General features: G+C 43.0%; 1 protein-coding gene across 3 annotated transcripts in view; it reads left to right on the top strand.

Annotated features, from left to right (window-relative positions):
• LOC149088330 (ATP-dependent translocase ABCB1-like) overlaps positions 1-26,721 on the top strand; it is a 532,351-nt gene that overhangs the window by 165,567 nt on the left and 340,063 nt on the right. The window lies entirely within an intron of this gene.

Here is a 26,721-nt window from a genome sequence, read left to right as displayed (position 1 = left end):
CCCAACTCGACAGCAATAATCTACACTCTTAGTTACGGCCCTTTCCGCAGCACCCAGAAAGGGCTGCAACAAACAGATTGGGAACCACAGCCCTATAAAAATACAGTACAATATACTGTACATTCAATATAATTTATCTGCAAAGTATCTCTCAGCAATGGACCCCCCACGTCATCGAACAAGGCGCTTCTGGATTGAGATGTTTTGTGGGTACCAGGGAAGGATTTCCCCCCCCCCCTCCTCCCCCGCAGCTGTTGTGAACTTATAGGAAAAAATTCCTCCTGAGACTTCAGCTCTGTGGGGCCTTCCTTCTGGTGAGAGCCATCTTTTCTTTCTCTTATTTTCGGTTGTGTGGAGGCTTTCTTGCTCTGCCCCAGAGATACAGTGGGGGCATCAATATTAGAGGATCCAGACACACGTTTTACATTTGTGCTACTCGCCAGAGGCCAAGCCGCATAACTTCAAAGTACTATAAACTGGTGAGTGATTGGGAATTTCCGATATTTATGACCGACCAGCAGCAAAGCACCTAAAAATCTCTAGCAGTCCAATTATAACGATGGAGGGCGTATTAACCTGTTCTCAGAAATGAAGGCAATGTAATTGGCATGTGCATGGCAGATGTCAGCGACTAATCAGTGAAGTGCCAGCTGAATATATTGTGTTTTTAATCGGTCATCAAGGTGCACATGACGTGATGTACCGTACAGTTTTCTTTGCATACAGTGAATTACGTTGCGAGCATAAACTAAAGATATAATAGACAGCGCACGCTATTCATAAAACTTGTCGAACGTGAAGAAAAGATGAGCAGTATTGTCGGGGAAAGAACAGGTTCTGCGCTATTACATTTGCCTCGTTTTCGCAGAGCATAGTGATTTCGTGTTAATGCTAGGATGTTGTTGTAACGAAATTTGACTCGATCGAGTTGATGAAAACTTTCCTTCATTTGTTCAATGAATTTCATTCATTCTTTTGTAAAATATTTAGGGAATGTGGGATTTGAAAAAAAAACATCAATTCTATATAATATAAACAAATATTGAAAAACTAAATTTTTTTATTTTCCAAAAGGGATAATTCCTAATAATTTAAGACTTTTGAGTTTTTAATTCCTATTATATATATAACCTATCTCTTATATATACAGCCTATTTCATTTATATTTTTAAATATTCTCTTCTCATTCCCTTTGTCACTTTTAATTTCGAAAATTTGTTTTAACTAGGGGTTATTAGAACATAAAAATTATCTTCCAAGAACATTTAAAATTACTTTAATCATACATTTATTTTGAGTATGTAATTATAATGCATCATATTATGTTATGTAGTGTAACACATTCACACTCATACCATATTCAGTCATGAAATATTTAAATAATAAGCAAAAGTTTCATTTCTAACATTCTTGAAAAACCTTTTATAACCTTATCACACAAAAATGTAAACACTTATATAATATTTCAGGAATAAAATGAATTTTTCAAGAAAATTGCAATACCTCATCGTCAGTACTTTTCTAAATTATAAGAAATGAAATTTCGTGTAGCGTATATATGTAATAATTTAGACTACGTAAATGTATGCTACATGTCACATATGTGTAACCTCTTCGCTCCAGAAGTATACATATGTGAATCTTCATTTTTTTTAGGCATTAAGCAGTTTTTAGAATGATTCTTTCATTCAATTAACATCTGAGGTACACATAGTGACTTCAGATCTTAACTCAGATGGTCCTAATAAAGATATTGACTGAAAATTAATTAATCAATTAATTAATTGATTTTCTTGTTTGAGGGTAATTTCACATACAACAAACACAAATTAATCAATAAAAAAATTTCTTTCCTGTAATAGTTTTATCTCAGGCGTGAAGAGAGGTAAAAATACTATTTTTAGAGGTAGTTATACATTTTTATGCAAAACTGCCATTGTCTAGAGCAGTGTTTCCCAAAGTGGGCAATATCGCCCCCTGGTGGGCGATGGAATGGTCCAGGGGGGCGATAGAAGTTACGGATTTAACATAGAATCCTATGGGTTCGGTTGAGTTAGGGGGCGATGAGAGAAAAAAAATTTCTGAAGAAGGGGGCGATGGAACGAAAAGTTTGGGAAACTATGGTCTAGAGGGGGGGGGGGTGAGTTGTCATTACATTCTATTTACATAAAATATTTGCCATAAATTCCTCATTCTGAAAAGCATATTATCTTCAAGTTGAGCGAAACTCGAATAAACTCACTAGCTCGCCAATCTTGTGGAGACGTATATTTCAGTTAAAAGTTAATAAAACTCATTACTTCAATCATTTATTACCAAAAATTCTATTAAAACATTTAATAATGGCTCATGACATTTGAATTTTACCAAAACTTGGAACTTTAATTGAATTAAATCCAAAATGGAATCGTTAAAAACTGATACTACGTCAGAAATCCATTGAATCGTCTATTTAATATTCTAATTTTTAAATTATAAAAAGGGGAATCAGCAAAAAAGTACTCAATTGTGAAAAGATACTGGTCCCTCTTACCTAAACCGTTCAGAACATCCGAAAGCTGCACAAGTGTTGTCCATTCTAATCAAAAATAAGACAGCACGTGTAGATCGTCATACGAATAGCCATAAGGAAAGCATTGTCAGCGAGTAAGGAGATACCAGCGAGATTCCCTGACCAGCCTTTCGACCGGAGTCACGTGACTCCTGTCTTTGCTCCACATTGTAATCCCTCGCACGCTCTCTATATTATTCTAAGGCCGGGACCTGACTACGGCGCGGTTGCAGGCGGTTGAGGTTGGGGGGAAGGCACCATCTATAGTTTTATTCTGTGAACTCACAGATACAACCGTAACCGCTGACGGCGGTTTTTTCAACCGAGAAAATCCACATTTTTTTGGACGGTTGGGGTAAGCTGCCATCATCTATTGGAAAGGTTTGAACACCCTGATGACGGTTCGGCTGGACTAGCGGTTGCTGTCTTCCATTGTCTATTAAGTGGTTTGACAAGGAGGGTGATGGGATTTCAGATGCACTGGACAAAGGAATTGCTCTCCTTCTCAGGCTGCCATAAAAAAATGAGAGGAGAAGACAAATTCGAGGAACTGTATGGTGAAGTTCTATTCGACAGAAGCTAATGCTTTGTTTGGCGCTTTTGCACTGATAACAATAAAAAAAACCAATGAAGGAAAAATTAAAATTTTCTAACCAATGAGAGAATCTTTTTTTTTTTGCTTTCCTATACATGAGCATACATTAAAACTCGGTTATAATGACATTCATAAAATAACGTAATTACGCCAAACCGAGATATATATTTTAAAATACTTGAATGAAATGCATTGGATCCCGATTATATGTAACGTTTTAGCAAAGAAACCAATTAGTACCTCACCCAAAAAAATACAAATTGCCAGGGGGGCCCAGCCATTTCTAATAAATTCATAAAAAATTATCAGAAGTAAAAATAATTAGACATCTCATGGAATAAATTTTTATGTTTGTAAATTCCATATGAAATGTTTGAAACATTTATTAAAAGCATAATTTTCACCGGGGGGGGGGGGAGATATGTCCTTAACAGCTGCATTGTGTCTGTTTTGCTTTCATTATTCTGTCTATCTCTTTTTGGAATGAAAATAAAACCATATAGACCTACGGTTCTCAACCGGTGCTCCGTGTGAACTCCCAGGGTCTCCGCGGCCGCTCGAGGAAAATAAAAATAAAACAGTAAATTTGAAAAAAAAAATAATTAATGTTTTTGAATAATATATAAAAATAAGTCAGTAACTCTCTTTGATGAATGAATAAAAAATAGGCCTACGGGGCTCCGCCATAGAAATTATATACTGGGAAGGGCTCCGTGGGTAAAAAAAGGTTGAGAACCGCTGATCTAGACAAAACGTTGTTTGCGGGTAATATCAAAGAGTACACTAAGACAATTTTCACACGTAACGTTCATTTCAAGCAGTTTTTGATTTACATACACACACAAAGCCACAACTAGGGAGAGCGGGTCCACTGTACCGAGCGCTGAACTAGAGGGGGCGCCGAATTACCCCTTTAGCTACTCCTTCTAATCTTTCCTTACACGGGGACGCCAAAAGCTTGCTAGCTCCAGTTAAGGAGAATCAGTCAGTGCCGTCTTAACGCATGGGCCTACCCGGGCATGGCCCGGGGGCCTCGAGAGAAGAGAGGCCTCACAAAAATGAGATCCGGTTGAAATTTTCTAGGATTTACCAGGCTGGGCCTCCGGAAAACCACTTGACCCGGGGGCCCATGATAGTCTTTAGACGGCCCTGACATCAGTCCCGCCTGCTTTTCCCTAGTTGCGGCCCTGGTGCCGTATGTACAGGGTGTTAAACGGGCCGGGATAGCAAGTTCGGAGGGCGGCAAATTTTGTAATTCGTTGTCATGAACTTTAAATTATATCGTGAAAAAGGCAGAGCAATTCGAATTGCCAGCACGTGGCAAAGCCATAAATCTGTGTCTGCAAACGGATTTAGTATATATATAAGAAGCATTTAAATGATTTCGTAAGAAGGACACTACCTTCCCTTCGTATCATCACACCATCCCGAGAAAATCATCATCTGATAACTGATCGGGAAAAATGTTAATCAGGGGTTTGAAATACATACTTTTATATATTATATAACTGTAAATTATAATTTGGCCGTAAAAGAGGGGGTGTCCGTTAAGAAGGATTTTACTGCAATGCAACTTACGAGCACGAATTTGCATGATAATCGTAGCCAACTTCAGCTTGGCAAAAATAATTTAGCCAATTCCGAGATGTCACGTGACATTAAAATTCCCGATTGCTAACAACAGTGTGTGTTCCACGCGAAATTCCACGGTTGCTGATAAGATCAACCGCACCAGCCGAACCGTAGTGTGCCGGTAGCCTATAACTCTGTGGTTTTCGTTGTGGTTTTTTCCCAGTATAGTATTGTTCATTTATTCAAATCATAGGGTCACAAATATAAATTTTTGTTACGAATTTAGGGAAGTTTTCAAATTAGCAGAAAAATCGCTTGAAATTTATAAAGTTACACAATTTACATGAGCATCTATCGTGAATATACCTACACGAGTGTTTCGCCCAACATTGAACACTCTCCTGCTCTTCAGCTGACTTTTATAGTGAGTTACTATGTAGAGTTTTTTTACATCATTACTTTTTTTTCTAGTTAAGATAAAATACCAAATTCGGTCATAAAATATAGTTCACACTAAATTATTGACAAAACGTGCTAATAAATAAGTATTACGTCGATGTAAGTCAGCACAAATAAATTTGAATGTATGTGTGTGGCAAGATTCTCATTTTTCCCACTGTGAATGAAACTGAAAAATTATTCTATGAAATTCAATATTGAGACCTCTCGATTTAATTTTGTGATCAATTATATTTTCCAATGATGATGTTTGCAGTTGCTGATGAAACGCTTCGTTCATACGTACCTATTTTGACTTCTGTGCGTTATTAATACAGTACCAAAAAGGAAAAACGTTCTAACTGTCCGTTAAGACCGTCAGATAATAATGAATTCAACTCATAAGGGGCCGTTCAAGTATTACGTAAGCAAATTTTTATCCGTTTTTGACCCCCCGTCCCCCCGTCCCGTCAGCAAAATTTCGTCATCAGCTCTGCCCCTCTGAATCCTAACGCATATTCATGGGATCAGAGACGTACACACGGGGGGCATGGGAGGCCTGTAACCTCCCCCCTCCGACGATCAAAAAATTATTTTTTTAATGCAAAAAAGTTATTTTTTTAATGCAAAAAAATTATTTTTTTAATTACAATTTCTGAAGAAAATATCTTTCAGATTTAATAATAAATTTAAATATCTTTAATAAATTCGTTGCGACCCACCCTCTAAGCCATATAATGATGAATCGCATAAAGGCCCTTGGCTCTTAAAAATGAACTAAGCGACACATTTACAGATCGCTTAAGTGTCCCGTGGCACACAGTTCCAGAACATTTAAGCGATCCGTGACACATTTAGAGATCCCTTGAGTGACATGTGACATAGTTTTAGTGCACCTAAGTGGCCCCCAGTGCGGTTCTACATCACTCAAGTTACCCGCGGCACATTTTCAGATTATTTAAGTGTGTGTGTGTGCGTGTGTGTGAGAGAGATCCGCGGCATATAATTACGGATCACTTGAATGATGCGTAGCACAGTTCCAGATCACTTAAGCGGCCCGGACACATTGCCAAATCACTTGGATCCGCGACACATTTAAAGATCACTAGAGTGGCTCTGTAGGAGACTCAATAGGGAGAATGTTAGTTCAGGTGCCCACAAACTATCGAAAGGTTTTCCTCGTTTTTCGCGCACCGAGTAAGATGCCATTAAACATATTTCATATTTTCATAAAGTGTGGCTGATGACGTAAGCATTATCCAGACGTCGCAGCGCTCCTATTTTTCCTACTTTCCCTATTTTTTAGAAATTTCCTCCTATTTTCCTACTTTCGATGCAATCGTCCTTTTTTACCGCAATTCTCTCCTGTTATTCCTATTTTATCCCTCTCTCCCTTTTGTTTACAGCCGAAATCTCGCTACGAAAATTCCGAGAAACTGCAAAATGTCACTGCTTTCCCTCCCTTTTTCACGTGTTATTCGCATCACAACTCTACTAAAAAAAAAGAAAAGAAAAAAATTTCAGTTACACTGGAGAGGGGACGACGAGAGACAAGCGTATCTTTTCGCCGCCGCGCGCCGTAGTCAAAGTGCTAAAAACTGAAGTTCGGTGGGGAAAGCGAATCTGTTTAGTACATCGGTTGCCGTAAATAAGAAGGCGAAAAAAGGAGGGAAGAACAGATTCTATATCCATCCACACACGAGATTCCATGAGAGACTAGGTTTCTCTCTGGGATCCCGTAAGGAGCGTTCATCCCTGAAGCCGGGTTTCCTAGGAGTAGGCTTTTTCGCCGCGTGAACCGAACTGGATCATTTCGCGTAGGCAGAAATGTTTTCCATAATCACGTGTTTTCCAAGCGTGGCGCTTTGAAGGGAAGGGAAATAGAACAACACGAAAATAAAGAGAAGATCGCTGAAACGCGCGGCATACACGACGCTTAACTCCTCCAGAAGCAGTCCGCCAATCGGGCGTAAAGGGCTGTCGTGAGCCGTATTGCGGTCTGTAGGAAAACGTAGTAAGAAAATTGATGAATGGGCGACGCGTCGCTCTGGGCGATTCACGTTGCGCGTAGCACAGAAAACCTACCTCTAGGAAAACCCGGCTTTAGGTGACAGAGCCCGAGCGACGTCTGGTTTTACAGGAAGAAGGGGGGGGGGGAAACGGAAACCACCTTTTTTTAACCTTCAGAAAATAACTTTCGGGTATCTTTAATAAGGGTTATTCAAGTATTACGTCATCGGGGGGGGGGGGGGGGATTTCCGATTTGATGACGGGGGGGGGGGTGTTTGACGTCATCAACCACCTTTTATAAAAATATATGAAATATTCTTAATGATGTCTTACTCGCTGCGCGAAAAACGAATAAAACTTTTCACTAGTTTGTGGGTACCTGAACTAACATTCTCCCTATTGAATCCCCTACACAGCCACTTTAGTGGCCTCTAAATACTTAGCGGATCCAAGTGATATGGAGATGTGTCGCGGGCCGCTTAAGTGCTCTGCACCTGTGCCGCGCGTCATACAAGTGATTATGCCGCGGATCAGTTAAGTAATCTGGGAATGTGCCGCGGAAAACTTGAGTGATATAGAACTGCACTGGTGACCGCACCGATGCTTTAAAACTGTCACATGGCATTCAGGGAATCTCTAAATGTGTCACAGATCGCTTAAATATGGAGATAATGCATGGGCGGAGATACGGGAGGTGCGTGGGGGGGCATTGCCTCCCCAGAGTCAAACGTAGAGTCAACTGATCTAATGTATATATGTATAGATGAATTGACATCATCATCATCGTGCCCCCCCCCCCCCCAGACTTCCAAGTCAATCTCCGCCTATGCTTAAATGGTCTGGAATTGTGCGACGGGTCGCTTAAGTGATTTGTAAATGTGCCACTTGGTTCATTTTTACAAAATTTGGTTTGAGAAGGACAGGCCACATCATAACCCCAGGGCCATATTTGGTCCGCACAGGCCAAATGTTTACCGCGGGTCAAGCAGTGCCGTCTTAACGCATGGGCCTACCCGGGCACTTCAAGAGGAGAGGGACCTCACAAAAATGAAAAGTGGGTGAAACTTTCGAAAATTTTCCAGGTAAGGTCTCAAAAACATCACTTGGCCCGGGGGCCCATGACGCTCTTAAGACGGCCCTGGGTCAAGGATTAACAAGGGCTCAGAGGTAGGGTTGCAATGAATTTCTTGAGCAATTTTGAGTTCTTAGCTTTCAAATAGCATTGAAATTGTCAGAAATTTATTATAATAACATATAAAGATATTTTCTTTGGAAATTTTAATTCTTTTAAAAAATATTTTCTGCATTAAAAAATAAATTTTTGGTCGTCTGTAGGGGGCCACGAGCTCTCAAACCAGATTCCACCCCTCCCCGTACGTCTCTGATCCCACCAATATGCGTTAGGAGAAAGGGAACAGAGCGCTGACAAAATTTTGCTGATGGGGGGGGGGATGGTCAGAGTTTTGCTGACTTTTACTGACAAGGAGGGAGTCAAAAATGGCAAAAAATTTGCTGACATAACACTTGAACGGCCCCTTATTTTAAAGCATACATGTGCATGTGCTCAACCCATGGCCTAAATGTGTCCTGCCTCAAGTGACCCCGGTACGCTTACAAATGAATTAGGAGGCTCGCGGCACATTCATACCTCATTTAAATGACTCGCGGCATATTTCCAGATCACTCAAGTGGCTCACGGCGAATTCTGCAATTGAGCGGCCCGAGACAAATTTCCTAATCACTCAAGTGGCCAGCTGCACATTCCCTGATTGCTTGGGTGATCCGCGGCACATTTACAGATCACACAAATAACCTGCGGTGCTGTTCTAGATCACTTAATCAAGTGGCTCGCGACACGTTTTTAAATCAATGAAGTGGTCCCACACTCTTCAAAAGGTTGAGTTAAGTTGAAATGTGCCGCGAGTCATTCAGATGGTCTGAAAGTGTGCCGCGGGCCGCTTGAATCATCAGGAAATATGTCACAAGTCACTTGAATGATCTGAACGTGCGTAGCGGGCCACTTTAGTGGTCTGGAAATGTGTCAAGAGCGCCACTAAAATAATCTATAAAAATGCATCTTGCCACTTGAAGTGTTAATGTATCGCAGACCATTAGTTGATCTGTGTGCTGCGAGCGACTCAAGTGATTTCGAAGCATGCAGAGAGGGCCACTCAAATGATCAAATGTGCCTCCAGCCACTTAAGTGAACTGGGGGTGTACAGCTGGTCGCTCAAGTGATTTGGAAATGTGCTTGAGGCCACTTAGATAATCTGGATATACGCTGTTGGCAGCTTATATCTAGAAGTGTGCCGCAAGCGACTGAAGTAATCTGGAAATGTGTCCCACTTAAATGATTTGATGATCGTTCGTGGGCCACTTGTGTGGTTTTGTTATTTGTCCTGGACCACATGAGATAACTCCGAGGGCCACAGGTTATCGTGTGTTTTAAAAAAATGTGTATCCTTGGGAAAAAACCAGACATTCATGAACATATGCAGGCCAATCGTTGTATCCTTCGGATATAGTGTAACTCCAGGAGGTGTTACATCAAGGGTATTCAACATTCAGTATAGTGTGGGCCATTTCATTGATTTTGAAATGTGTAGCGGGTCACAGAAGCTGACCTGTAAATATTTCTGGATCAATTGAGTACTTTGAAACTGTGCCGCAGTGATATGTAAATTTTCCACGAGTCACCTAAATGATCTAGGAATGTGCCGCAGCACACTTAAACAGGGTTCGCACATCCTTACAAACTCCTTAAAAACTCCTAACTTTTCATTTCCCTCTGGAAGGGCCCTTATAACTCCTTACTTTTTGCAGCCACGCCTGAAAAAGTCCTTTTTTTTCTCTCTGAAGGGATGGATGATCTTTCTTAGAATAGGCATTCCCCATGGTTCCACAGTCTTTGGAACTGTGGCGCAGGTTACTTCAGTGATCTTTAAAAGTTTCATGGGTCGATTGAGTGCTCTGGAACTGTGCAGCGGTGATCTGTAAATATGCTGTGACATATTTACTCATTAGAGAATGTGCCGCGGGTCACTTGAATGACGTGTAAACGTACGGGTCACTTTTAGTGGTCTAGAACTCTGCCATGAGTCACTTAAGTGTAGATGAACAATATCGCAGGTTACTCTAGTGATCTAGGAATGTGCCACAGGTCACTTAAGTGAAGTGGAACAGCAGCTCGTGTAACTTGAGTAATCTGGAACTGTGACGCGAACCACTTCAATGACCGAAAGACCAGACGCGCCTCCACGTTAATATTCGTGAGAACCTCTAACGTATTGGAGACGCGCCGGAGACCGTTTATTGAGTAAAAGAAAATCTGACTGCAAGAGCCATGCAGAATGGACACAACCGTGGAAGACAATACTGTCCCATCACGAGTCCAAGATTCTTGGATAGATATATGTGAGAAAAGGAAAGGTGACAGAGCAGCGCGTCCGCTTTCGAGGGAGCTTGGTGTCCAGACCTAGGCTCCCACCCGGGCCGTCTGCGCCGGGGAGCATCTCTGCTGGCCGTCCGCCAGAGAGTGATGGCTCCCATCTAGCCGTTGCTAGAGAGCGCTCCCATCCAGGAAGCTGGAGAGCCAAGTTTTACCAAGGGGGGACACCGCGTCGTCCCTCTACGACGGTTACAGAGGGAAAAAAAAAGATTGAGCGAAGCAGAGTGCCCGTGCTGTGCAGATTTCCAAAATGGTGAAAAAAAAGAAAAGTGCAAGAAAGAACAGTATACAAATATACAAAATGTACAGGACGTGATCCTATAGTTACGGCGTCGACATCATTGAGCTTACACATGCCCTGGGTGTGGTGAGTGGTTGAGTTGGTCGTATCGCATCTCGTTGAGGGGTTTCGGATTACACCAGCATAAAATGTTGACCGGTGGTGCGTGATCTGGTAACTGGCGGGTCAAGATCATCCGTATTTCCGCTGTCAGAGTCGCTAGACGGGGGGTCAGACATGGTATCTTGACGTAGAAGGTGCGAAAAAGCTTCCAACAAGTTAATTAGTGCAGCAATTTTGTTGTAGTTGAAGGGGCTGCGCATCATACGTCGTTTCCATGCATATTGGTGCACGCTCCAGTCTCCCAAGAAGAAGGAGTGGTACGATTCCGTAAGGGTACATATGGAAACGTAGTGATGGAGATCGCCGATTCCCCCGCAGGCGCAGAAGTGGTTATTCGAGGCCTTAAGCCTCTTCAAGTACGTCGGGAAGGGACCATGTTCCGTGTAAAAGGTGATTTTCGTCCTTGACCACACCTCCCGACCACGTGAGACCGTTGGGACAATGAGGTTAACGTTGGTGGAAGTCTCCTCCGCATTCCATATGACTTGCCACCTGCGGAGGACCAGCGTAGCAAAATGTGACTTCGCGTGCGAAGCTGGCAGCGGGAGAGTGATGGCAGAAGTGGCTGTCGTGGCGCTTTTAGCTAGGGTGTCGGCCTCCTCGTTGCCTTTAAATCCTTGGTGGGCTTTAATCCATGAAAGGCGTATGCGTTGGTGCAGGAGGAGGGTATTACGAGTTTCGTTCACCAGATGGGTTCGGTTGAACGGGTTTGATATGGCGTGGAGGGAAGAGAGGCTGTCAGTGAAGATCATGAAAGGTTCAGAGCATGATGAAGCGAAGCGGATCGCTTGGAGAATGGCAAAGATCTCTGCTTGGAAGATCGAGTTGAAATTGTTGAGTCAGGAGCTCCAGTCTTGTACTCGGACATGGTTGCGGAATGCCACGAATGCAGAGGCCACGCCGTCGGAGTTCTTGGAGCCATCTGTGAAAATCTGCCACTGTTGTTCGTTGAATGGCGCCTGGAAAAGAGCAATTTGTTCCGTGGGCAGCTCCTTTGACGGGTGCTGGGGAACGCTGGGGACCGGGCGTTCAAACCTGTCGGCCAGGAATCTCGTGTTAAAAAACGTGACGTCTTCCCTGAACCTAAGCAGCCGAACCTGGCGATTCTCCGCTTGCAGAACGAGGCCCAGAGAAGGGTTGTTGGTGGCCAGCTGGAGTGGAGTACCTTGTTCGACGTGGACCTGTATGCTCGAGTGATGAACAGGAGGTGCGGGCGCTGAACAGCCTGAACCGCCCTTGAGAGCCTGACGCCGGGGTCGGAATACCATATGGATGCACCGTAGGCCACTTGCCTGACAATTATCTGACGATAGAGGGTATTCCGAAACTCCTTGCCTTAGCTCCAATTCGAGCCTGAGAGGCGCCCGAAGTCTTTGAGCATCTTTGCCGTCTTCTTCTGCAAGTACGAAACGTGCGAGAGGAAGTTAAGGTTCTTATTAATAATTATCCCTAGAACCTTAATTGATGAGGCATGCTTTAGCCTGACGTTGTTCAGTTTGAACGAGGGCTTCTTCAGGCGCTTGTTTGGCCACAGTGATTTGGATGGTTCCACCTGAAGGTCGTTTTCCTGGAGCCATCTGGAGATCGTAGGGAGAACGATGCGTCCCAGGGACGTGACATTCTCCGGTTGGCGAGCGGCTAGGACTAGCACCAGGTCGTCGGCATAGGCTTGAAGGAACGCCTTTGTGCCAGGGGGAAGGGGGAACGATGAGTGGAGAAGAGGATCGAATGCGAGGTTCCAGAAGGCCTGACCGGTGCATGAACCTTGCGGGCAGCCCCCATGTCCGTAGACAGGGTGACCTCTCTGTCCGGCAGGATATCCTCTAGGAGCGCACTAAATGGGGCTGGGACATCAAGGTTGCGGATGGCGCTGATGACTTTCTCGTGGCGTACGTTATTAAAGGCTCCCTTGATGTCCAGCGAGATGACTGCCGTAAGGAGATTCTCCCTGCGGTTTGCCTCGATCGAAGTCAGCAGGTGGCGAAGGGCGTCGTCTGCTGATCTTCCTGCCCTGAAGCCGAATTGCATCGGATGAAGCGCCTCTCCTTGCTCCAAGTAAAACGTCAGCCTCTGTGCGATTAGTTTTTCCAGTATCTTGCCCAGATTCGAGGTCAGCGTGATAGGCCGAGATGACGTTGTTAGTGCGGAACCAGGCTTAGGCAGCGGTACTGCTCCGTAAAGGCGGCCCTTTCTGAAGATGGATGGGAACAGGGAAAAATCCAGGCACTTGTTGCACACTCCTGTCCAGTAGTCCAACATTGTCTGGACAAACGCCTGTACAATTCTGTTAGAGAGCCCGTCTGGACCGGACGCCTTGTTGAGTTTCAGTGCCTTTGCTATGCGGAGGACCTCCTGTGGGTGGTAAGGCGGCTCATGGTGTGTATTGATTGTCGGTGCTTGGATGTGTATGTTTGTCTCCTCGTCGGGAAAAAAGTCCCTGAGCTGCATGGCTGCCAGTTCTTTTGCTGAGAGATGGGGATGGGGCGTAGGAGGTGATGGCGGCGGTTTCTTTGAACGAAAGATGGCTTTGTAAGGTGTTTTGAATGTTGTGTTTGTCGTCGTGCAGAGCTTTCCACAGGATTCGATCCGGGCACGTTTAACCAACCGTTTGAAATTGACGCGAAGTTGTCGCAGGGAGAGAGTTTCTTCCGTCTTGTCTTGTTGGCGCCTTTTGCATCTGGAGATGCGCCTCTCCAGGGCTCTGATGGCCCTTTTCTGTGTCGAAAGTTGGGGGGACCACCAGCGTATGCCCTGCGTGAAGGTTGGGGTAACTTGACTCCGAGAGTGGATGCGCAGGACGCTTGAAGAGCAGAAACCAGCGTGGTAACGTGGGTGTCGAGATCCGCTTTTGTGGAGATGAGGGGCAATTCCCGGCAGAGTTGATTGAGTGCTGCAGGGAGATGAGCGCGGAGTCTGAGCAGGCATCGTTGCGTGTCTTTATACCGGATAGGTCCTGGCAGGTTGTGTTGAAGATGGCGATCGTGGACGTGAATGTCGATGTACTTGTGGCTGGAAAGGCATTTATTCCTTGTGTCCACGGCCCACTTCGTGCGATCAAAGATATGCTTGGAACTTGTGAATGCGATATCTGGCCAGCCGGAGCCCGTTCCATGCGTGTATGTGGCAGGTGAAGAGGGGTTATTCAGCAGGAAAAGGTCAAAAGACGACAGGAAATCCAAGACTTTTCTGCCCCTGTCATCTTGATTTCTATAACCCCAGACAGGGCTGTGGGCGTTGAGGTCTGTAGCAAAGATAGTGTCTGCCGGGCCTGCTGCCTGGATGAGAGAGTCCAGTTCGGCAATGGACGCGTCAATGTCCGCTAATGGCGAACAGTATGCCGAGCAGAGGACCACCGTAGAGGATGGGGGGACAACTTGATGGCAACTGCCCCTTGGCTGTGGAACAGGAAAATGGGGGAAAAGGACTGGTTGATTTGGATGATTGCCGCTTTTGCGTTTCGGGACTGCCAGTAACGCCAGTTATTGGGGCAGTCCACTCTGTGGTGCAGTAGGGCTGGCTCTTGCACAAGGAGGAAGTCGTATTCATGTTTCCTGGCGTGGACGTAGGCGTTGGAGGTGGCGGCATGTGCCTTGTCCAGATTGATCTGTACGATCTTAAGGCCTCTCCCAGAAAGCGAGGAAGGGTCCAGTAGGGAGTCTGAGTCAGAGTTTGAGGAAGAAGTTGTTGATGAAGACATATAATGGCTGGGAGGAGAACAGAAAAAAGTTAGGCAATGTAGATATTATGCTTAAGCTTAAAGTTGTTTGATATCTCCTGTACCACTTGGCGACGGAATGTTGTGGTCTGTCCCGTGATGGTAATGCCACTTGAGGTAAGTTTAGCAGCGACTAGTGGTTTGGCTTCCAGCGAAATGACGTTGGAAAGGAGGATTTGCTCCATGAGGTCGTCGTAAACCTTCCTATTGGTGCCCTGTTCCGGGGAGAAGAAGTATGCGTGGAGGGCCCACTGCCTGGAGAAGTGCGAGGTTTGATGGGCGTTGCCCACTGCCCTTGCATACGTGGTATAGCGAGGAGGATCCATTGTAAAAGACTGTTGGGGGCGGCTGTTCAGATGCGGGGTGCTGGAGGGGTGGTCAGTAATGCGAGGGCGGTCCCTCTGGAATTGCGTCGCTTTGGTTGGTTTCGGGCGCTGCCCATGCGTGGGTGTTGTTCGGGCCCAGTCGTTGCCTCTCACCATGTTGGGGCGCCGGTTGGGGTCAATAGTCCGCTCCTGTTGCTGACGAAGGTTCTGTTCTTGATGAGGGGTTGCCGCACTGAAGATTCCATCTCCTTCCATGATGTCCTGGATAGTTCTTTCCCTTATTTCGTCTGTCTGGGTCTGTTGGTTGCGCTTGTACTCTTTCGGGCGGGCGCCAGAGTTCATTGACGTTGGCGAGGTGGCGTAGTACCCTGTTCCGGCAGGCGGTGTCGCTGAGCTCGTGGGGACAGGCATCTGGTCCGCCTTGTCGGCCCACAGAGCGAGGGTATCTAAGTGGGGGAGGGCAGTCTTCCTATGGGCTGAGGGGACGCCGTAGCGGAGATTCTTCCCCTTCCCTGAAGCGTGCAGGACAATCTCCCTGACTTCTTGGATGATATCCGAGACGTTGATCAGCGTACGGCGCGTAGGGGAGGTCGTACGAGGGTCGCTCTGGGCCCGGCTTGGAAGCGTCAGAGTTCGCGTCAGTGATTTTCGATTGCCCATTATGCCTTTCCAGGGGGGTAATTGGGTCAGCTGGCAGCGTTGTCCGGCGTGTTCGTGCCATATCTCTGGGGCTGGGGGCGTTTGCTGCAGGGGGATCTATGTGGGGGAGCGTGTGACGACGAGGGAGGGGGAGTCCGCCGAGGGAGATCAAAGTCTTCTCCGGAGTCCGTAGCGGAGTACGGGATTCCCAGGTTGTTGTCCAGGGCTCTCCTTCTCTTGGCTTTCTTGCCTAGACTCTCGCCCCTTAGATTCCGGGCGGCGGGGGAGCATGACGGGTCTTCGTGTATCTTTGCTGCCAGGAAGTCCGATGACGACGCTTCCTGCGGGGGGGGGGGGCAGACACATGCTTGGCTGTGCGAAAGCACAATGTGGGCGGGGGGAAAGATGACGAGTGTTTGTGAGTTTCTCCTTCTGATCTTTGTTCGTCGTGAATGTCGAGCGGCGAAACGAAGAACGAGTTCACATCCCCAGTGGGCGTTGTTGGTGAAGCTGATTCCTTCTGGGGTCCGCCCCTTGGGTCGTTCGACGACTCCCGAGGCTCGTGAGACCGGGCCTCGACCTTCCTCTGGGTCTCGGAGGTCGCAGGTGCTTGGGAAGTGTTGGGGGGCCACGACAGGATGTCCTCCATGGCTGTTGAGACAACGGTGGCCACGTCTTCGGTGTGTAATCTTGTTTTCTGACTCTCCGGGAGAATCGGGGAGGATGCCAGGGTTGGTGAAGCGCGTTTCGAGGGTAGCTTACCCCCGGGCGAAAGGGGGGTTGAGCAGAAGAATTGTTGCAGGCCAGGCTCGTCCATCTCTCGCGAGAGATCCAGTGATCCGCTGCTATTGTCTTTCGGGGGGGGGGGGCTGGCACGGCCGGGCGTCCGTAGAGACTGGGGAAAGCACGATCTCAGCGATTGTATTGGTTGGTGGTGCGTCTAGGAGGAGGGATGCATTGGAGCTCGAGATCGATGAAATGGAGACGACAGTAGCAGTTGATGACTCACTTCCACTGTCATCCTCGTAGGCTGTGGGGATGTGAAGGGAGTCCTTCAGCTCACTGGGCCACACTTGTGATCGCATGCGTGCCCGCATGCGCTTCTTCATCATCCTATAGTCCTGATTTTGCTTGTTATCCGTGGAGGCAGGGGTCTTTCCCTCAACAATGCTCAAGAAGCGCTTAGAGTACATGCCGTTCGGGCAAGAGGAAACTTATCGAGCAGAGCAAAACGGGGGTGGAGAAAATACGGGCTCGGAAACATGGGGGCGGGTACACAGAAATGCACAGAATGATAGGTGTGGGGCACTAGAAAATTATCACAATGCAAAAATACCCAATGCAAAGGCAAAAAGACACGATGCAAAAAACACAGAAATATGTACAATATCACAAAAAAAAAAAAAAAAATCCAGATAACTCAGGAGCGGGACGAGCAATCTGAATGGGACAACTTTGACAGTCCCTTATACGATGTGAGCAGTCTCCTCACCAAGTACAGGGGTGATCGGATCAGCCGGAGAGAAGTTAGCTCCTGCAGCCCCAGGCGGAGGGGGAGGAGTAGACCATGTCAAACAAAAACAAAAAAAAAATGTTCGTATAATACCCAACTATCCGATGAATACACACGCACAATGTAGACACTATGATGACACTTACTCACAATGGCCGAGAAGAGACGCTACGAAACTGGTGATATCCGGAGAGAGAACAATACAGTCTTTGTGTGAAGAGAGCAAAGTGGCGTGGGTGGCCGATGCGCACAGGATTCCAAAGCGGAATATTTGACGAACCATTGGTCGCAGCAGGAAACGGAGAACGGTAAAAAATACGGGAGCAAATTGTTCACCTTCAGTAGGAATAACAGGAGCGGTCGTTCTCGGGAAGGGACGCAGGCGGAGGGCAAACTTCATCGTCCATAGGAAAACATTGAAATCCGCTGAAAAGAGGCGATCCGGGAAAATACACGTAGCTTTTTCCACGTTGAACGCAGGATCACAAACTTCGACACGAAGATGGTCGGAGGATCACTTTACACACTCGCGAAGGAAGAACGAGGAAATATCCAATTGGCGACGAGTTATTACGTTAAAAAATCACTTCGCGAAAGAAGGAAATTTATCCTTTCGTTGTCGAGTAGCTCACGACGAAGTTAGGCCAATGCCTTAACACCACACGTCGGCAGAGTTAAAACGGAAGCCCACGTCGGCGGGAGCTCATTTTAGCATGACCTCACTCCTCAAAGGTCCGAGTCCCCACTTCAATGACCTGAAACTGGGCTTCATGTTCTCTGGAACGATCTGGAAATGTATCGCTTAGTTCATTTTTTGCAAAATTAGGTTTGAAGCTGGGGGCCACATTCAGCCTGTGGGCAATGGGTTAAGCATGCATGTGCTACATTTCTATGGGACCTAGACAGGTTTTTTCTTTCTCTGAAAAGTACGGGAAAAAGGATCACGATCATTAATTGGGCTTTTTAAAGTAACAGTAGAAATTTGATTAATTTCTTTTTAGTTTTGCTATTTACATTGTTTTCTATACTGCATTCTGTGGAAATGAAAGATTTTTAAATTCTTTATAGAAAGAGAGAGAACTTGAGCTTCTTAAAATATCAATAGATAATACTATAATTAAAATATATAAGGTGTGAATCTCAATGGCACAACATTTTTAAATGCCACGATAATTTGGCAATTCAGTTTTTTCCCTCCTATTTTTTTCCTATTTTTTGTCAATGGTTTTCCTATTTTTCCTTCTCTTTTTTTCAAATTTTCACTTCTAGGCCTGATTATCCAAACCCCCCCCCCCTCCCACCTTGTCATCAAAAGTCAGCAAATCGGAAACCCCCTCGCCCCCATCGATGCTGACGTATTACTTGAATGACCCCTAAATTGATTAAAATGGTTTAAAATTAATTAATCAATTTGCTTGTGTAAATGGTTCTAATTAACTAATAAATTAATTTGCACTGAATTAAAAAGTAATTGCCTGTTTATTAATTATTTATTACCTTATGAACGAGTAAATTATTGCAGACCGGGCCGTAGACTCTTTGAATTTGATTCATCGGGCCGCGGTTTGAGAAAGGTTTATAGAACCACTGTTTTAGGAGGATTTTTGGGAACTCTATTATGTTTAGGCCTGCTCATCTCTCACTACTTTCTTGGGATGGATGTCATGCCCGCACCCTTCCCCCAAAGTTGATGCTGACAGGGCTCCAGCTCGAAGCAATAACCATTACTTGGCCCACTATTTAGAGGGGGTGGAGAAGAGTGAAGAAGGGATGAGGGGGTACGAATTCTATTGTGTTTTATTTTTTACATCATAAATTTACTGAACGGTGGGAGAGGAAAATGTTTATAATCTAGTTTCTAAACCAACAACCTCTTTACTTAAACATTACAAGGGGGTGCCAAAATGCATGCTTGCCCCGTGCTGACAAAGTACCTATCTAGCTGCGGTCTTCGTACTATACACAGAGTAAGAATAATCTGTAGTCTATAGTACTATAGGTGAGTCGTTCTAAACCAGCGGTTCTCAACCTTTTTTGACTCGCGGAGCCCTTTTAAATTTTCTACGAGCGGCCACGGAGCCCCTGGAGAGTTCACAATGAGCCCCAAAGGGCTCCGCGAAGCACCGGTTAAGAACCGCTGTTCTAAACATTTGGAAGCCCGTGGACTGGTAAATCTCTTTTGTGTAAGTGAAAGGCCCGGCTTCACAATGCAAACATAAGCCAATGATTGGCATTTTTAAGACAAATCTAATGGTACTACCAGGACCACAACTAGGGGGAGCAGGGTGCTCTGGTGCGCCAGACCCACAGAGTAATAATACTATAGAGTGCGCGCGAGGGGTTACAATGTGAAGCAAAGATCCGGAGTCACGTGACTCCGGTCGAAAGGCTGGTCAGGGAATCTCGCTGGCAATGCTTTCCTTATGGCTGTTCGTATGACGATCTCCAAGTGCTGTCTTATTTTTCATTAGAATGGTCACCACGTGTGCAGCTTTCGGATGTTCTGAACGGTTTAGGAAAGGAGGAACATTATCCTTTCACAAGGGAATACTTTTTTGCTTATTCCCCTTCTTATAAATTAAAAATTGGAATATTAAATTGACGATGCAATGGATTTCTGACGTAATCTCAGTTTTTAACGACTCCATTTTGGATTTAATTCAATTAAAGTTCCAAGTTTTGGTAAAATTCAAATGTCATGAATCATTATTAAATGTTTTAATAGAATTTTTGGCAATAAATGATTGAAATTGTGAGTTTTATGAAGTTTTAACTGAAATATACGTCTCCGCAAGTTTTGGCGAGATTTGGCGAGCTAGTGAGTTCATTCGAGTTTTGCTCAACTTGGAAGAAACTATGCTTTTCAGAAGGAGAAATTTATGGCAAATATTCTATTTAAATAGAATGTGAGGAAAACTCCCCCCCCCCCCCCCTCTAGACAATTGCAGTTTTGCATAAAAATGCATAACAACCTCTAAAAATAATAGTATTTTTACCCCTCTTCGTAACGGTTATGTTTGCATATGCTGATAAATACAGCAAAAGCCAACATGAACTAAGCCGATGAAAAAAAATCTCTCTCTATCTTCGCATTTATTATTAATTTAATTTTTATGGCGAAATATGTGTAGTGCACGCATCTCATACGGACAGAACTAAGTTGTTGAAATAAAGTGATATTTCAGCATGGATTTTTTCCATATTCATTAAACTTACTAACTTCATTTTGAGAATTATTCGATTCATTCGTAAAAAGTGATAAATGCTACGAAATTCATCAAACTTACTAAAAATATTGGTAATTATGCATATATTTACCAACTATTATGCATAATTTCTGAAGATAACGCGCACTACGGATTTATCAAATTTACAGTAACATAAACATTATGAAATTTATACTGTTTATATTCACTTCCTTCAAATATTATATATTCAATTAAAATTTAAAAACCCATGTGTTAAGAAATTATTAAGAATTATCCCTTAATGGAAAATAAAAAAATTCCGTTTTCCAATATTTGTTTATTTTATAGAATTTATTTTTTCAAATCTGATACTCCCTAAATATTTCACATAAAAATGAGTGAAATTCATTGAAAAAATGAAGGAAAGTTTTCATCAACTTAATCGAATTGAGTCAAATTTCGTTACAGCAACATCCTAGCTTCTGCGAAAACGCGCCAAATGTAATAGCGCAGAACCTGTTCTTTCCCCGAGAATACTGCTCATCTTTTCTTCACGTTCGACAAGTTTTATGAATAGCGTGCGCGGTCTATTTATATCTTAAGTCTATGGCCAGACCAGAGAGAGCACAAATTTTACCGTCTAACCTCTTCTTCAGCATTATAAAGAGGCGCCAAAATATCCGGGGAGCGTGCGACTAACCAAGCGTGTAGTTGCGACCCTAGGTACTACTCTGGTTTAAATAGCTTTCCCGGTCTGGACACCAGGCTCGGGTCCCGCTTTCGTAGCGAAATTGTTTTGCGCTTTATCTCGAGAAGTTTGCAATATAAATAGACGATATTGGTATCGTCTATTAGCTATTTCAAAGACAAATCCGATGATACCAATATCATTATGTCAGTAGCAACAACGCTGTGTATTGTTTATAAAAGTTTTCTCTGACACGGTCCCGCTTCTTCACAGGAGCAATGGCTAAAATTGGCTAAATCCGATAGCGCCTGGTCCGCGTGTTCTTTTTGAAAGAAAGAAAGTACCGACAACGAGATTCAAGGCACAAAGAAAGTGTTCATATCGAAACTTGCGGCCGTGTCCACGACGCACAGCCTACCACAATTTTTTCCATAGAAATAGAAACCAATGATTTTGAATTAAAACCATTAAATTCTTTAAAAAAGGTCTATGACTGGAGGAGAGGGGTCATTTTCAAAAAATTTCAATAAAAAACGAGGTTTCGTTATATTGAAACTGAGCCGCCCCCCCCCCCACATTTTGAATAACTTTACGCCTATGCTTGCAATTTGATGTTTTCACGATACCAGACGATGTCTGCAGGGTCTGACCATGTCCAATACAGTCGAACCTCGTTAATGAGTCACTCTTGGAAGAGCAAAAATATGACTTCGTAAGCGGAGTGACTCGTTAAACGGAGTAAGCCATAGCTGTGTCAATTCCTGTCTGAGGACAATTGGGACTTCCAAAAAAGGGGATCCGGTAAGCGTAGTGACGTGTTAACCGTCGAGGTTTGACTGTACTTTCTTTACCATAGCGGAAACTAGTACATCTCTTCGTCGTCTATCTTGGAAACCTTCAGTCCTGGGTAAAACTTTTCACAAAGTTCAAAATAATGTAAATATTTTCATCCTTTTCTTGTGCATCACCTTGTATACTCTCCCCTACATCATCAAATAAGTGGGCATTCTCAACTTCATCTCGGCTTCCAACACGATTAAAAGCAGATAAAACTATGAAAAGAGTGGGAAAACATTGGTGGCACAAAGTTGTAAGTTGTATCAAAAGTTCTTATTATTGATAACAAGTGATACTATGGGTAAACAAAAAACATTTAGAAACACCCAATGCACCAATTTATAGTAGACTTGCTGTAATACCCGGCGCTGCCCGGGTTTTCTTTAATGATGCTTTTTGGATCGCGTGATATCTCCCTCTTTCTTTGAGGGACACGCAAACCCTGTCTAAGTTAACCAATATGGCGACTTCCAGCGCTACTCATGAAAGAAACAAATCTAGATTTAAAGAAACGTAGAAATGAATATACATTTTTTTCCTTTTTTAAGGGCGCTAAGTATTTCTATTTCCCCCCCCCCCCTTTTGAACTTCAAGTTATCCATCTGCCTGTTTAAGCTTCCAAAAATGCTTAGTTAAAGCTGTGGTATTTCTTCGATGCACTTTATGGGCCCATAATTAATTTTAAAACATCCTAAACTATATAAATTTATGCAGTTGAATATGAAAAGACATAATACGGAGACATTAATTTTCGTGCTTGAGAAGATGTAAATAAAAAGTTGAAATCAAAGTTATTGCATGAATGTCCAACTCAAAAGTAGGTCCGGCTAATTACTTCATGTTTAATCTCCTGGGCTTCGCAGAATTTCTACAGTAAAATCGGAAATTTTACCACTGATTTCTATGAGGATCACCCTTTTCCTGACCCTCAAAGCGATGCTGATGACGATTATGACGTCTATTCAAAAATCCTCATTACTGGTAGTATTGAAAATGTGGCAAACCATTGTAAAGGCATATACACTAGGGTAGAACGAAAAAAAAAATTTCGAAATTGCCATCGTAATAGAATTTAAAATATGCCTTTATGTGAAGAAATGCCATTCCTAATTTTTTTCCCCCAAAATTCAAACTTCTTGAGGTTCCTCATCGCCCCTAAAGTTTTACGCACGTGTGGAATTCTGTAACATGACAACGCGGAGGAGGCTTTCCTATTCCCCTGAACACGTGATTCGTCCCTTATTTTCAGAATTCATCAGCAATCTTACCCCTTAACTGAATGGATGTATAGCAGTCAAGCTAACGACCAGAAGCTTTTGTTGTTGTGACATTTTAGGAAATCCTAAAGAGTTTGATTCTCAGGTCTTGCCAAACCATGGCGATGTTATGCTTTGTTATTTGCTGACTTAACGCAATATGAAGGCACAGCAATCAAGAAAAAATCCAGCTATTGCAGACATTCTTGAAATTATCGTGCCAAAGATAGAAAATATTTGGAAAACTGCTTCAATTCCTACGGTTTCTCACCAACGGATATGCAAAATTTTCAAAGACTTTTACTATAAATACAAGAATCTTCAGAAACATATGAAAGCAAGGAAAGATTCTTAAACTTTCAAGTTGAACTTGAAATATTTTCAGTGTGAAGCACGGAAATTGTTCGACATTGCCGCATGTAAATGCGATTTTGAAGACAGTAAGTGTGACAGGTTGAGGAAGGTCCCAAATTTAGAGCGAAATTTCTTGCAAGATCAAAGAAGTACACGCAAGATGGCGATTGGTCGAGTAATGTCCTAACAACGAAGAAATTGAAAAACAATGAACAAAGTAAAATGATAATAGTACCCCATTTGAAGTCATCTCTCAAGAAGAAACGGCGGAAACTAGTTCATCAACCACTGAAAACTCATATATATCCAACGATTCTTAGGAAAGTGATCTATATGAGCCAAAACACAGTTTGCCGTTGAAGTTAGCATTTCCATCTGCCAGTACTGAAGCTGGTTCATCAATCGGTGCCGAAGCAAGTACTTCATTTGCTTTTGAAGTTCTACCATCATCCTCACAGATGAAAACTAAAGTACCAAATGTTGCTTGTGATAGAACTGGTGTGTCTGATCGATCAGCTGCAATTATTGCGAATGCTGTGCTGGAAGATGTTGGGTTATTGACGAAAGAGAAGCCAAATATGACAATAGACCGGATGAAAATAAGGCGTGAAAGAGCATCACAGAGAGTTCTTTTGCAAGATAAAATTTCTAGAACAAAATGTGCGAGGAGTATATTTTGATGGTCGAAAAGACAAAACCTTCGCTAATGTCAAAGAAGGTGATTCTTTCCATAGAAGAACCATATTTGAAGAACACATAAGTATATTGCAGGAACCCGGGTCACAATTTATCTCGGTCACACAACTCCAAGGAGCAGTAGAGCAAGGGATATAAAATCATCAATCCTAGACTTTTTGAAGCAAGATTTTGATACGAAAGAATTGATGGAGATCGGATGCGACAGAACTGTTACCAATACTGGTTATAAAAATGGTGTTTTCAGATTAATAGAGAAAGAAATAGGCCATCCCTTGCAATGGCTTATTTATTTTTTTCACTTCAATGAGTTACCTCTCAGGCATCTTGTGAAGCATCTAGATGGATGTTCTATCAGTCCACACGGGCTTCAAGGTGATATCGGAAAAAGTTTGGAAAATTGTGACAGTTTGGTTTAAATTTCAGAATAGGTAATCTCTAATAACCTTCCGATAATGGACAGATTCTAAAAATTAGAAATTAAGGATTATCAGAAGTAGAAATCCGTCCATTCCACGTTCCGAAAATAAACTTTTGCGCTAAGCACTATTCGGAACTAATTGCATGGGATCAAGTGCGAGTGACTGAACCATCTATTATAAAAAAATCAGAAACTGGACCCACAAAAACGATCTGAACATGCTTTTCCATCGATACCGAATTTTCCGTGTCACAGACAAGCAGTTGAACGGTGCGTACGACTCGTAACTGAAGCATCTGTTGCTGTATCAACAACCGAGAGTCGTGTGTGTTCTCTATACAAATCTACAATTTTAGATCGATCGTCGCCAAATTTTGCATATATACCAAATGGGACCCGACTTGAATGATAGGCTACTTTAAAATTTTGTCAAAGCAGGGCAAATGCCTTAAACGGGCAAAAAATTGTCGGAAAAACAATGGTTTTGAGCTTTAACAATCACTTTCAGAACGTTTACTTTGGTTACCGTGGTTCCCTAGCAGTGCATTTCAGACGTGTATATGCCTTTACAATGGTTTGTCACTTCTCTAATCCTGTTAGTATATGTATAATAATTTATGCCTTTATAATGGTTTGCCACATTTTAAATATACTCAGTAATGAGGCTTTTTGAATAGACGTCATATCATCAGCATCGCTTTGAGGGTCAGGAAAAGGGTGATCCTCATAGAAATCAGTGTTAAAATTGCCGATTTTACTGTAGCAATGAGGAAATTCAGTGGGGTTCCACATCAATAATTTAAAAAATGTTATTGAATTCCCGATTTTTGAAATATTGAATTCGCTTAGAGATATACGAAGTCCAGAAGATTAAATATGAAGTAATTAGCTGAATCTACCTTTTGAGTTAGATATCCAGGCAATAACATTGATTTCAACTTTTTATTTACATCTTCTCAAGCATGAAAATTAATGTCTCCGCGTATTATCTTTTAATATTCAACTGCATAAATTCATATAGTTTAGGTTGTTTTAAAATTAATTATGGGCCCATAAAGTGCATCGAAGAAATACCACAGCTTTAACTAAGCATTTTTGGAAGCTTAAACAGGCAGATGGATAACTTGAAGTTCAAAAGGGGGGGGGGGGAATAGAAATACTTAGCGCCCTTAAAAAAGGAAAAAAAATGTATATTCATTTCTACGTTTCTTTAAATCTAGATTTGTTTCTTTCATGAGTCGCGCTGGAAGTCGCCATATTGGTTAACTTAGACACGGTTTGCGTGTCCCTCGAAAAAAGAGGGAGATATCACGTGATCCAAAAAGCCTCATTGAAGAAAACCCTGGCAACGCCGGGTATTATAGCTAGTCTGGTATAAAGTTATTTTTTTGCTGTCATAAAACAGCTTGAAATTTTTTACTTTGCTCCTTCTTGTGCTTTCACTAAAATTTAAGGGTGTCTTATAATAATGCTTCGCACTGTATATATTTTCCAAAATAGTTCTGTAGAGTAGAAAAGTATTTCAAAATCATATTAAATATTTATTCTTTGTATAATATAGTCACTTTAAACATTACATGCAATTAGCGTGTGTATTTCCAATGGGGATTTTTATATTGAAAAGCAATATTTCGAGGTTTTTGACGTGACGGTTTAAACCGTCAAAAACTTCCATGAATCAAAACCTGTCAACCCTGGTCTCCGAAACTTACAAGCTTTTTATGCAAGGTAATTCAGAAAAGATGGGAAAAACTTTAAAAGGTGATAGTACACACCAATACAAACGATTGTCATCAAAGAATGCATGGTTTAACATGAAACCCAAACTCGTTAGCGCTTTTCGAAACGGCCGCTCCGCAAACGTTGAAACGGCATTCTTGTTGAAATTTATAGGGAGAAAAAGAACACCATGTATATGCAAATGTAACCTGGCGAAGAAGAAACCGTTTGCAAATCTGGTTGGCTATTTGGCTGGTCTTGGCTATTTGGTTTTTGAACTTGTCATATATAGCCTATAATTTCAGTGTATTTTGGATTAACAGCGTAAAAAAATAAACTACGGTGTGTATTT

The sequence above is a fragment of the Pholcus phalangioides genome, unplaced genomic scaffold (assembly GCF_987345545.1).
Source record: "Pholcus phalangioides strain wild (caught in Gottingen) unplaced genomic scaffold, Ppha-v1.0 ptg000003l_1, whole genome shotgun sequence".
NCBI classification, from domain to species: Eukaryota; Metazoa; Arthropoda; class Arachnida; order Araneae; family Pholcidae; genus Pholcus; species Pholcus phalangioides.
This window is presented reverse-complemented; position numbering and strand designations above follow the sequence as displayed.